Source organism: Hyaena hyaena, unplaced genomic scaffold (genome assembly GCF_003009895.1).
Source record: "Hyaena hyaena isolate Hyena2069 unplaced genomic scaffold, ASM300989v1 scaffold_223, whole genome shotgun sequence".
In the NCBI taxonomy this organism is placed as follows: Eukaryota; Metazoa; Chordata; class Mammalia; order Carnivora; family Hyaenidae; genus Hyaena; species Hyaena hyaena.
The window spans coordinates 2,509,582-2,523,150 of NW_024080856.1; positions in this window are offsets into that span (position 1 = coordinate 2,509,582).

Consider the following 13,569-nt stretch of genomic DNA (forward strand, 5'->3'; position numbering starts at 1 on the left):
GACTGAGCCACCCATGCACCCCCAGGCTTGTTCATTTTGCATCGACAAGTGAGAGGAACATTTGTCAGAGTGCTTTTAAAAATACCTGATGATTATAAATACATGACTCACCAAACTTCATTATTAGTATGTAGAAGAATAATTTTATTAATAATTTGGCTGACTGATGCTAACTTTATAAAGGTTTTAAAACTCACCTTTTACCTCCTTTCGTTGCCAGTTTCCACTTCACTGTATCTTGCTGCAGAAAGTCTGTACTTTTATTTTTGTTTCCAGTTAACCTTATTAGAATAGATCTGGAAATAACCATATTTCTAGACTTCAGGATTATTTACAGTCTTAGTAAGCAGGAACCTTAGCGTATGATGTGTTAAGGTGTAACCCAGGGAATTAAGTATCGAAAGGAAAACCTACATGCCCCCCCTACACTCTGACATACAAAACCTAGGAATTTCAGAGTTCCCAGAGTGCAGCATGGGGTGCCGAGGAATCAGTCATGGACCATTTGCAGGAACAAAGAGCAAAACTATGTGGACACGTTTCCTTCATAAGCTCCTCTTGAAACTTCTTCTCCCCTTCAGTTTTTGTCAGTTTTTAAGATAGTGGAAGAACCAGCTATTGTAAAGAAACCTGGAGAAGTTCTCTAAGAAAATCATTGTAGACACTTCTCTTTCTGAACCAGAGTATTCATTCCTTGATTCCTATGGGGTGTCATACAGTAATAAATTCTCTGAGATTCTGCCTCATAGGGTATCTGTCATATTTTAAGTTAGCCCCCACACCCACTATCTTCCAAAAGTCATCACTGCTATGGGAATGATCTGAGCATGAAGACATATGATATCTGCTGCTCTGTCTCCTTAAAGATCTCAGTGGCATCATGAGTTGGAGGGATAGTACTTGCTACTCAAGAGAAATTTACTATAAATTCACAGAATCTTACTGTGACACTAAATAATCATTCCTTGACCTAACTTCAAGCATATGGTTATTATAATTCCAAGAATTATTAAACTATGCATACATTGGCCTCAATTTTTTTTCTGAAATGTGAGAAAATACTGGAGTCATACTATACCTAGCTTGAGATACCTGTTTTTCCCAAGATTTTTGCACACCCTCTAAGACATCTTTGTCAGCTTAGTGCATGTAGGTGGGCAGGCACTCATGCATGTGCATGTGTATGTGCATGTACATGCACACACACACACATACACACACACACACGAAAAAAGTAAAGGAAATCATTTACTTCTATTATGCTTTGAAGTGTTGTAATTACATTTATCTTGAATGTACTGAATAAAGTCAAAGATAATCTAAGCTCCAAACCCACTGTATATAAATCAGAGCCAATGATCTCTAATAAGGCATAAAAGCATATCTAACAGTTCAATTTTCCCTAACACTCTGAGCATCTGTTTTAAATACAGCAGTGTGCTACCTGCAGCAGAGCATCCAATACAAAATTATTGGGATCTTTTCATTCCAGTGACTCCCAATGGGCAGAAGAGAGAGCAGTAGACCTGCCTGATCATGTGTAAATCAAAGCATAATGGGATGTGCTCTCACATCTCAAGATCCCATGAAATCAGTCCAAAAATATTTCCACATTATCCTGTTGAAAGTCATTCACATGAAATTCTGGGCTTTCCATTTTAGACACAACAAGTATGACCGAAACCCCAACTGGAGATGCTAAGAGCAGATCTGGACTTGACTTTGGAAGTAAAGGGCCTGTTCTCTCCCAGCGTTTGCCATCTCAGGAAATGGCACCAGCCACCCAATTGTCCAAGCTCCAGATAAAATGGTCATCTTTTTTTTTTTTTAATTTCAACCCTCGCTTCCTATCCTTAAACCAACTCTCAGCTCTGCCCTCCAAAATATAGCCCAAATCAGCCCTTCTCTTCTTTAGCTCATCTATTACCACCATGATACAAGCTACCATTATCTTTTGCCAGAATTACTACACTATCTTCCTTACTGGTTTCAGGATTTGATCATTTTCCCTTTCCCTCTACAATCTCCACCCAGTAATCAAAGTGATCATTTAAAAACTGAGTTGGCCACCTGGTTTTATAAATAAAGTTTTATTGGACCACAGTCATTTAAATATTGTCTATGGCTCTTTCATGGTACAGTAGCAGAAGTAAGTAGTTGCAATAGAAACAGAATGGGCAACAAAGCCTAAAATACTCACTATCCAACTCTTACCAGTTTACTAACCCTTTTTTAAAAAACATCAGTCAGATCAGGTTATCTCCCTTTCCAAAGGAGTTCAACAGTCTTTCTTCTTTATACTGGGAACAATATCCAAAGTTTTTATTTTAGCCCACAAAACTCAAAATGTTCATAACTATACTAAATATGTGGAAGTAAATCACACTACTTCATCCACTTTGGTATCTTTTCTACACCAAGGAGGCCGCATTTAAACAGTGAGGAATATACATCTAAAAATTCATTACTAAGGTATTAAGGTAATTGTTTAGAAGGGGTGGATACATCACAGACATTAGAATCCCACAGACTAGGGTTTAATTCCCAGCATCAATAAAGGTTCATTGAATTCCATTTTCCATTTGCCAATGGGCAAAATGCTATTTATGTCAGATTGCTAGAGGTGATTGAATGAGATTATTTATGTAAACACATTATCACACTTATTTTACAAACTTTGATCCTGTTTTTCCTGGTCCAAACACTCTTCATTTAAACCTTTCCTCACACAGGTCCTTGATATTAAAATTCCAACTGCTGTAGAAACAAATACATGAAAACAAGTACATTTTAAATATTTCATGTCTCACATGTAAATTTCTATTTTTCCTTTTTTTTTTTTTTTGTTGCTGTTTCTTTTACTAACTAAACCATTTCCTTCCCCTAGAATTTACATCCTTTATGGAAATCAAATACACACTCCTCTTGGTCAACCAGCTTGGATACAGTTACAAGATAATATTTTACTTCTAGAACTGTTTTTTAAAAGTAAAACTTGGCAGATGTGGTAATGAAGCCAACAGAGTCTTCACTATTGCTTCAGATCCAAGCAAACGCCTGTTGATGATATTGATTTACCTTATGATGCATGGAAAGAGGATTATTTTTGCAACACCCCACCTAGGGATGCATATTAGTTTAGCTCATGCTGAGCTAAACTAGGCAGGAAATATAGTCTGGTAGTAAACACTTCACATTTGTGAATTTGGTTCTGATATTAAGACAGGATTACAGAAAGCCCAATCGGCCATCTTTGACTAACCCCCACAGAATCACACGGTGCTGTCACTTCATAAGCAGTAGACAGACAGGATTGGAATGCACATAGTTTATTTGTGACAGAATCCTGTAAGACACCAAGAGAGGAGTAAACAATGAGAGAGGGAAGCAACAACAGTCAACAAAGGGCTAGTTACTTTTGCATGTAACTGAAGCTTAATATCACCAGGAGCCAGGGTACCTCAAAGTTATCTCCCCAAGTGGTGAAAGACCCAGATATTTATAAACTTACTCCAGTAAATCACAGGATGATGGATATCCTTAGGGGGCAGTAACTCTCTGACACCATAGGCCACATATGCTCAAACCATCGAAGACGCTTACAGGCAAAGAGAATCAGAAGCTATTAGCTGGAAGTTTGGTTTGTATAAATGCCAATGGGAAGGCCCAATGGACTATAGGAGGGGGGACATAGACAGAATTTTGCACACAGGCAATATGAGTCACCACACCCGGGGGGGTGGGGGGGTCAATGCAATTACACGCTTGAATGTTGAGGCCAAGGCTCAGAAAGAGAGAGGACAATGTGAGGAATAGGAATATTGACTTACTCACCAAACATTAGTTGATGACCTACTGTAAAACAGAGAACCTGCTCATGACCCAGACACATAGAATCCTTGATTCTCTTTCCTGCCCATGCCCTTCTGCACACCCTACCATCCACAAGCCAGCCTCTTTCACAGGCACATGCATCCTCATACATTCTGGCTGGTAACTTGCTCCCCTGAAGGATTTATTTTCCTTCTAGGTTCACCTCAGAAACCTGCGTCTCACTAAAATTCTATAAAGACCTCTACTGTAGCTTATCAACATGTATCATAATTCGTTCTTTCATATGTGTCTGCTCCTCCCTTGCTCTGGGCTCCATGGGGGCAAAGAGACTCTAAGAACCCAGCACAGAGTACAAGTCCAAAAAGACTTTAACTGAACTGAACAGAAGGAAAGTACAAGAAGAACAAATAAAATCAGAATAATGACATTGTAAACAGCATAGAACATATTTATAGACATGGAAATATGATCATAGATTGTCTTAATATACATAAATACTAGGAAAAAGTATGGACAGGTAATATACAACCACATTTTAACAATGAACTTTGTCTTTGGTTTATCACTATTTCCTAATTTTACTGCCATGAAGTCATATTAACTATATAGTTTAAAACTTAAATAGATCGTTAATGCAAGACTTGTTGATGGCAAATCAGACCAGTAATAGCTTTCAGATTTCAAGGCCAGACAAAGGAGTCAGTGAGTAATCAAACAGATAGGATCCAGGCACAACGGGACTCTGATAAGAGCCTTTACCTGCGACCCGGTTCTCAGAATGGGACCATGTGGGACTATGTAGGGGCTAGCACACAAGGTCACATAAGACCCAGGCTGGTTGGAGATGAGAGTGTTCAATGTTTCCTGACCCCTAGAGTCCTGGCCTTGTTCTCAGCCCCAGCTTTCCAAACTGAGCTATTGTTGTCTACAGAGCATCAAAACAACGAGGCATGGGAGCCAAAATAACCAACCTCTAATGATCCGTTTCTCTGTATCTTAAAATACTAGAACAAATTAGAAAGATTTTTAGTGGTCATCTTCTTCAAACTCTTTATTTTACATATGGGAGTATAAACCATCAAATAAGAGGAATATTTTAAACAAGAAAGCACTATTTCAATGAACATGCCAACATAGATTGGAAATAGCTACTAGAAATGCTATTTGAGAAATCTGGAGCTACAGTCAGGCTCAACTGCAGAGAAATTTGTGGTTGATTAGTAACATCTGCCATGGCAATGGCTATCTAAGAGGTGGCCCACATGCCATTCTCTCCTTAAACCCTTAGCAGCAATAGAATAGCCCACCAATTATGACAGAGCCACCAATTAAAGGAAGGAGACACAGCATCAAGGCAAGTTTTCTAATTTTATAATATAAGAAAACATATATGTTGAAAGACTTCATCAAAGGTAACTTAAATAGTAGGTGACAGACTATGGATTCAATTCTATACTAATTTGTCTGACCCAAAGCCCGTGCTCTTGACCACTATGCTATGAAGATTCCTCCTTGTTGGCCGTCATTTTCCACTACCCACTGATGTCATCCTCTCGGCTCTGATAGCTCTTATAAAACAGCTCCAAGACTCATCTTCTTCTGATTTCAATACCTAGAGCTGTTTGTCTCAGACACAAAAACCCAATGTTCCAAGTCAATCTTCTCTTTTGGGTCTGAAGTTTGCCATTTTTTGAACATTTTACCACTGAATCTTTTTTACATGTCATTTGGCTCCAGCTCTTCCTTTCAACCTGCTTGATTTATTCAAATGTGCAAGAGTGACTCACAAGTTACATGAAGACAAACCCAGCTGTATGCCAGAGATAATTATTCCAGAGTAATTAAAATGATCTATGGGCTGCCAAACTACACACAAAATGTGACTTTGCACTTTCTTATCTGCCTAGTTCTTCCTCTGTCTGTCAAAAGAAACTGCTTGCTAGGGTAGGAGCTCCACAGCCCTAATACATTAATCACTGCTGTTCAGCAGCCTTATGAGAGGGTCATCTCCACATGGGAGACTTTGCAGCTTAAGAGAAAAAACTCTGATCTGAAATCTAGAGAACCTAGTAGTCACCTAGGGGTGACTACTTATGCTACTTGCTGTTGGTGAGCTCTCCAAAATGATGTCCCAAAAATCTAGAACCAACCAGAACATCACACAACAAGAGGAGTGATGAGGAATAAGGAAGGAAACAGAAGAGATAGTGAAGAAGGAAGGAGCTTGGCCTCAGTACAACTGCCCTTTCTTCCTAATCCACTGCATCCACTGATACCTCCAGTTTTAGCCCCCAACATATCTCTCTCTCAAGTTTTCTTCCAACCTGGATCAGCTCCCCTCAAGCACAGACTCAAGTGGATATTCTTAAACATGTATGTTATTATCTCAGGAGATATCTATAGGGGTGTGAGAGAAATGGAGGAAGGCAGGGAAAAAGCTAGGCAAAAATAGACTTTCAGAAAAGATCACAGCCTGATCCCATAAACTGTATCACAGTTTGAATCACCCATTGGCAAGGCAGCTTGGTTATGTCTTAATCAGTGAGTCATTCCTGAGGGCCACCACCATGTGGGAATGATGGTTGGGGGAGCGGTGAGGGGTAGAAGAAGCGTGCATTTTCTTGCTTGAACTCACAGCAGCCAAGAACAGCCTCAGGAAATAAGTCAGATATGAGCTATTTGTAGTCAACATCCAGAGCAGCTCAGAGAGGGAACCCCAGTGAGACAAAAGACATCTGGGCACTCATAGCACCAGCTCAACTCTCATATTGTTTCATGGTGTTGGAGAGAATTCTCAACCTGCCAGTGAACTCAAATTGGCAGTCCTGAACAGGTTGATGGCCCCCAAATACCTATAACTTGACTTCAGGAATTATATCATCCCACTGAAATTGTTGGTAAAATGTCCATAAATGAAATTGACAGGGAGCATAGAATATAGATTTCATAAGATTCTCCATAGAATCTATGATCTCTTGGGTTCAGAAGTTCACCTGTGAATTTCCTCAGAGCAAAGTGTCACTCTAATTCAGCCTCTTGCATGAAGTCTTCCCTGATTTCTGCCTTTTCATCTGGTGCTTACCTCAGAGGCATAGTTGGGGACCTGGGAAGAGGACAAGACTACTACTTTATATCTTCTAAAGATAGTAACTCTGTTAATTTAAAATAGTGATGGCAGCGATTAAATCTAAAGTTTACCGAGCACTTATATGTGCCGATTATTATTCTATATGTGTGTAAGTGGCATCTCATTTAGTTTTCAATATTATTCTTCAAAGTAGAAACAATCTCCTTTTCTCACATGAAAAACTGCAACATTGAGAAATTAGGTCACCCGCCCAAGTTGTGCTGTCAGGAGTCGGATCCAGGCAGTCAGACTCCCAAAGTGCAAGGATGTTGGAAGAACCCACACAAAATTTGTGGCTGAAGCATCACAATCCAAACCCTGAAACAGGAGAGAAGTTACACAAAGGCAGTGGCTTTTTCATGCACTAGTCTCCCCAGTAACAATGTCCAAGACTCCTAGGACATAGAAGTGCTCCGGAAACCGAGGTTTTATAAGTGAATAAATTGCATGGTTAAAATGAGATAAAGTGAGTGTCGAAGGGCCTCCATCAGTTCCTAGGCTTCATATATGCTCAAGAAATAGTCATTTCCATTCTATCAAAAGTCAGAGTGTTCTTTTTATCCCCTACTCTGCCAGATACCTCCAAGTGTCTCAGAAAATAGTGTTGTGTACACTATTTACCCAACTGAACCAAAGGGATATCAGAAAGCGGGGGAGGCCACAAGCAAAATGAGACCCCAAGGGAGTAGTGAGGAGAGAAAGCAGAAATCCAAGTGAATACAAAGAGTTGAGGGGAAAGAAAAAGCCAGGCTTCTGCTAGTGGCGCTCCCTGCACATCCCCTCAGCAAGAAGCCCCTAATCTGGCTGCAGTTCGATTTTAAAGAGCTCAAGGCAGCTTCCATCTCTAACTGGATTTCCCAGTGCAGCTCCAGATATGAAAGGGAAAATGCTCACCTGAATTGCAAAGACACTGAGTGAGGATGCATATCCCTGCCCTTCTTTAAACCCCTCTCCCAAGCCCCCTGCCTTTTCATCACTTTTTCTCCATGGGACTTTCTCCCCCTGCTTTAATCATCTTCTGACACCACAGCGCCACCTGCCGTCTCTGACACAGATAGGGAGGTGCGCCCTGGTTTGGACCCGAGAAAGATTTTAACATCACCAGCAAGCAAGCGAGCGAGAGAGGACACCGTTCATCAGCCCTGTGACAAGCCTGACTGAGGCGAAATTGCCATTCAGCATTTCAAGCTGCAGGCTCTCTCCTCTCCCTATTCAGTACCAGGCTCTTCCTCCACCTAAAGCATTTTCTCACAAGAGTAAATGGGTAATTCATATAGAAGAAAAGTCTCCCAGGAAATGAGACATGGTGCTGGGCGAGTCATAGGATGATTTGTGGCTAAAAGAAAAAGCTGCTCAGCGGAGCTAATTTCTCCGAGAATTGACCCAGCAGACTGATGTGAGCTTCCATCTAAGAGCACACAGATAAAAAAACTACCACCACCATGCAAAGACTGAGTTTGACTAAAATCATATCCATCATTACAAGATGAGTTATCTGGATGCATGGTGTTTACGGAGGAGGAAAAGTACCTTCGCAGGTAGCTGCCCACATACACATGCAAAATACATGCCTATTCTCATATCTACCTGGACCTTTATGCCAGGCATGGGAAATGGTGATTATGGTTGGTATTTCTCCGTTCTGCTCAGTCCAAGACCACTTCTTCCATTCTGCTATGTGATGCCACCCTGAGAGCCTGTCCAGTGTTTCCTGGTTGCTCTTGCTCACTACCTTCAGGTAGACTCTTCCATGAAGGACTGGCAGGATGGGGGTGATTCCCTCCTCTGTTTGGCTCATGTTGACTTTATCCCAACCAACCCAGGTAGCCCCTGTGTCTCTCAAAATTCAGGACAGCAGTGTCACAACGCCCTCACTATGGGATCCCCTGAGGGGGCCGAGTATCAGACCTATGACAAGCCCTAAGTCTGAGCACCCAGCCACCTCCCCGTAAAGAACCTAGTTCTTGGTAACATCACTTTCCCCTAGGGTAAAGACCACTTCCTGCAGCTACCACTTCTGCAAACCTTTGATGACCTCTTTTTCTTTCAGTCTTGTGAGACCATGTAACCAATCTCCTGGCTTGCAGCCTCTCAGGCTGAGACACCTGGAAAGTCGGGGTTTTCTGGCTGATACAGTACATGCTATACCATGACATCCAAGAAGATGTAAAGGTGAAATGATTTCTGAAGACCAAGAACTGGTTTATGAGTCCTATCCACTCTTTCAGGATGGCTTCAGTACTAGTTAACAGCAGGTACCTGGGACTCAGACAGACTTGGCTTTGCATCTGGGCTCAGCTACTTGCTATTTATAGACTCTTAGACCAGGTATATAGTCTAGCCTCAGCTTTCTCATCTGTAAGACAGGAAATCAGCATACCAAACCCACAGACCTGTAGAGGGACCTTATACTGTACGATTCACACACAAAGTGCTTTGTGCAGAGTCTACTGCATAATTAGCCTTCAGTAAAGATAACTCAAAGTTCGATTTTCAAGATAAGGAAATTCTGGGGATATAATATATGGCACGGTGACTATAGTTAATACCATAGTGTATATGTGAATGTTTCTACAGGAATAAATCTTAAACTTTCTCATCACAGGAAAAAAAAATTGTTACTACCTGAGGTAATGGGTGTTAACTAGACAGTGTAGTGATCATTTTGCAATATACACATATATCAAATCAGTATGTTGTACACCTGAAACTAATTCATTGTTATCTGTCAATTATATCTCAGTAAAACAAGGGGGTGGAGATTATTCAGTACTGGTTTTATTTTCTACCACCATCATCAAGTTTCCTAGTAAGGGAGTATTTGACAAAGAAAATTCTAGGCTTGGGATGGATTCTAGAAAGCTACCAATCTGAACACTGTGAATCCCTGAACTGATACCACAGAGATGAAATTCCAACAAAAAGAAGTCTCAGCCAGGAGATTATGGATGAGCCAAGAATATGACCAATTACAAGACTACATTTAGTCACTGTCCTTATATGCTATATGCTTTATACAGACAACCATGTAATGTGGGTCTTACTGTCTCTAATCTACTGATAAGGAAACTTATCTCAAAAATTTAAAAGGGAGAGGGTTGTTCGAAAAGTTTAGAATAAACAAATTTGCCCCAAATCATACCAGTAGGGCTGAACCTTAGCCTTGGTTTGGCTGAGTAGTTTGAGAACACATGCTCTTCACCATTAAGCTGCCTAATAGAAAGATCAACATGGTCACAAGCTAAACAAAAAGTGCCTTTCAGGAAACAAAGATACCAAACACAAAATATGTTTAGAACATACCTTTTTTTTTTTTTATAGATCTCAAAACAGGTGGTGGTGGTATGAAGGTGCCATATAAGACAAGGCTGCGGTGAGGTCTCAGTAAGTATCAAACAGCTTAGGGATTAGAGACTCAAAAGATTTTCATACCTTGGGTCCTCTCAAACTCTTCAACTCCAAAGAATTCTCACATAAGAAAACGCAGTAGGAAAGGTGACCCCCCCCCCCATAAGACTCTCCCCACCAGGCACTCCACAGCCTATTTTACACAATCCCCGAAACACCAACTTCATCACTCAAAGCAGGTGCCATGTCCTATACACAGAGAAAATTGCAGCCTGGTGACATCTGCATGAGAAAGCATTATAATGAGCCCAAGCCAATCATGGGATATGTACATGCATTTTAGAGATTCGCTCTTAGTGCTCAACTGAAGAAAGTAATTGATCACTGCTAATAAAATAAGTTAGCACTTCCTGTATCATAACTGACTTGGCCAAGGCTCAGTTCAATGGAGCCCAGCAGCAGCGGCTTCATAATTCGAATAAAAGGTTAGAGAGGCCTCTGGAACAACAGAGCAGTTGGGCAAAGGTCCCACAGGACTTGGACTGTACCAGAAATCCTTCCCCAAGGAAGTGAAGGGGGGAAATTCACTGGACAGTCTCAGTACATCTTGGTTATCTGCCTTCATTTGTTTCCAGGGAGGAGTTTAAAAAACCCGGTCAGGAAACCACTGTGAAGAAAGCCTCCCACCCACAATCCACTAGCTAACTTACCCACCAGCTTAGCGGAAAAGACTTTAAGGCCCCAGAGGAGGACAGGGCGACAAGGAAAAGGACCCCCGGCTCTGAATGCAAAGGCCCCAACTAGAAACACTGGAAAGGACTTTTATGTTATGCAGTTCACATGACTAACCCTAATAACAGGTCACACATCCAAGACAGACAAATTCCCAGCTCTTAATCCTTCTCCTCAGGTATCTCTCTGAAAGTTGCAACAGGAACATTAAAGGAACAGCAGGGCAGGTCTAGAAGACTCCTCTGGATATCCCCCCGGTGAACACGTTGGGTCAGAAGTGGTGACCAGAGCTTGGGAAGAGAACTAGCCAGACCGCTGGAACCGTGGAGAGCCGGGCGCTTTCAATTAAATAACCTGCCACTTTGAAAGCACGCCAAAGAGAAACATGTTTCAGTTGACCTGTCAGTCACTCCCTTTTATTAATAATAGAGTGTTTGTGCTTTGGCTGCTGTCCTCCCGAGAATCAGAAGGAACGCTGACATGATTTGGTAGCATTTCAAGGTCAGCAGCATCTCAATGGCGGGTTGCAAACATTAAAAAAAGAAAAAGTGAATACTCCCATAGACTGGCAGCAAGAGCCAAGGAACAGAAAGAAAAAAGCTCATGTGACATTTTTATCTGTCCACCCAAATACCAGAACAGTCTCTTCCAATGTGCAGCCCACCGATCAGGGGTGGCACCTGAGGTGGAATGGGGTATAAAAGTGAATTTTCTTTCATTTTTAGTAAGTACTTTTGTAGCTATGGCTGTATGGGTGATGTTGCTGCTCTGACAAATGGGCTTGAAAAAGCAGTAGCTTGAGCCAAACTGAAGTTTATATCTTGCTCCGGTAACAGTCTGTGGAGGGCATTCCTGATTGCTGGCCTTTTCTCATGTGCCTTGTGATTTAGGAAACCAAGCTACTTCCATCTGTGGCCTCTGCCATCCCGTAAGAGTTCTTGGGGTCTGCTTCCAGCTGCCTAAAGGGATACATGTGTATGTAATGCATACACACTTCTTTTTTTGAGAGAGAGAGAAAGAGCAGGGAGAGAGATAGTGCAAGTGGGGGAGGGGGCTGAGGGACAGAGCAAGGGAGGGAGAGACAGAGAGAGAGAAAGAGAGAGAATCTTAAACAGGGTTCACACTCAATGCAGAGCCTAACACAGGGCTAAACCTCATGACTGTGAGATCATGACCTGAGCCAAAATCAAGAGTCAGATGCTCAACCAACTGAGCCACTCAAGTACCTGATAATGCACACATATTTCTTACAATGGACCCAGAAGGGACACTTCACTTCCACTCACACTTGATTGGCAAGATCTAGTCTTTGGGCTATATCTAGAAAGGAGGGAAGCTGGGAAACATTGTCCCTGACTGAGCAACCCCAGAAATAATTCTACGCCATGGACAGACAGATTGAAATATTGAAACAACGACAGTTGGCTGCCACTACAAGAGACAGTGGGCCTAGATTTTCTCCTCCAAAATGCAAAATAAATTTACTTTTAAATAAAAACAAGGGTCATCTGGGTGACTCAATCATTAAGCATCCAACTTCAGCTCAGGTCATGATATCATGGCTAATGCGTTCAAGCCCCATGTCGGGCTCTGTGCCGATAGCTCAGAGCCTGGAGCCTGCTTCAGACTCTGTGTCTCCATTTCTCTCTGCCCCTACGTCTCTCTCTCTCTCTCAAAAATAAATAAACATTTTTTAAAAATTAAATAAAACATAAATAATGAGTCAATGTGAAGGAAAAATAATTTCAATAATAGTACAGATGGTATATGATAGAATGCTATTCTGAGTGAATGAAATTATTTTTCCTGAGTGAATGAAATTTAGACAATTCAATACCAGAGTAGTATGTAAAACAACTACAAGCAGGAACCAAACTGTCTCCTTGCTATTAATAGAGGTGGCATTTTTTTCCCTTTTAGTTTTCTACCCTCTTCAGGAAAACACTATTTTTTAACAACATATTTGAGAATAACATTTCAGGTAGGTGATTGGAGAAGCAATTAGCCACTTGATTGGAGAAGCCATTAGCCACTTGATCCACTTGACCCTATCAGTAACAGGTAGAGATGGGACTCCCTCCTCCCAAGTACCATATTCCCTTGGCTATTCAGGCTGGTGGAAAGAAAACATTGGTACATTCTTCAGACATGTCAAATCCACTCCCAGGGATACACCTAAGAAAAATCCTAATATTAAAGTTGTATTTTTTGTTTACAGACACTTATCTATCCAGTAAGAACTTATTATTGGTTTCCTCTTCATCAGGTACTCCTGTCTCTGTCTTATTTATTAAAATGCTTTCATTTCTTACTCTTTTCCCCTTTGCCTCTGAAAATTTCCCTGTGAAAATTCTTTGAGGACTATTTCTTTTACTTCTCCCTTTGATGTCTTGCACAGAAATTGCACTTTTCAGCTAACTGTATTTACTGAATGTATTTGTCAGCCTTTTCTGCAATGTAGCTGTGTAATAAAAAGACCCTACATTCATCAGTTCAAAAATAAGCATTTTTTTTTCCTCACTAGAGGG